At 35.7% G+C, this 512-nt stretch overlaps 1 protein-coding gene across 1 annotated transcript in view; it reads left to right on the forward strand.

The window, feature by feature from the left end:
- The window catches only part of LOC119586429 (tax1-binding protein 1 homolog), a gene marked incomplete at both ends in the record, with an annotated part of 6,021 nt that overhangs the window by 3,164 nt on the left and 2,345 nt on the right, over positions 1-512 (forward strand).

Below are 512 nucleotides of genomic sequence, written 5' to 3' on the forward strand. Positions count from 1 at the left end.
AAATGGGTATTTCCAGAACAATTTCCTCTTGCACACATAATTACAAGTGATGAAGTGAAGTCATTAGTCATCGTTTTTGCTTGCACATGGGCAAAGTGGATGTCATTTAAGTGACTTCAAGACCTAAAAAGGGAATGTGGACGTATAAGGAAGTGACTTAAGACTTCTTGATAAAAAGGAAGTAATGTCATCTCAGTTACCATTTTTATTGCTGCATATCATTGATTGAGATCTTGTAAGGAAATGTTGTGAGTACATTATTTGCTATGATCGGTCATGTTATGTGACACGTAACCCAGCTGGCTTTGACCTCATTGGTTCCACATATCTGGTAAGGTCAATACCTTGATCTTAGCATTATGATGGGAATACAGCCACATCTCAATTCCTGCAATTACTTGTCAACTGATCACTAGGCAGAGAAATTTATATCTATATGGTACTCACAATGGAATGATATAAACCACCTTGTGTAAATAATAAAGTTTATTTATTTTGTAAGTGGAGTCTAC

The sequence above is a fragment of the Penaeus monodon genome, chromosome 21, assembly GCF_015228065.2.
Source record: "Penaeus monodon isolate SGIC_2016 chromosome 21, NSTDA_Pmon_1, whole genome shotgun sequence".
NCBI lineage: Eukaryota > Metazoa > Arthropoda > Malacostraca > Decapoda > Penaeidae > Penaeus > Penaeus monodon.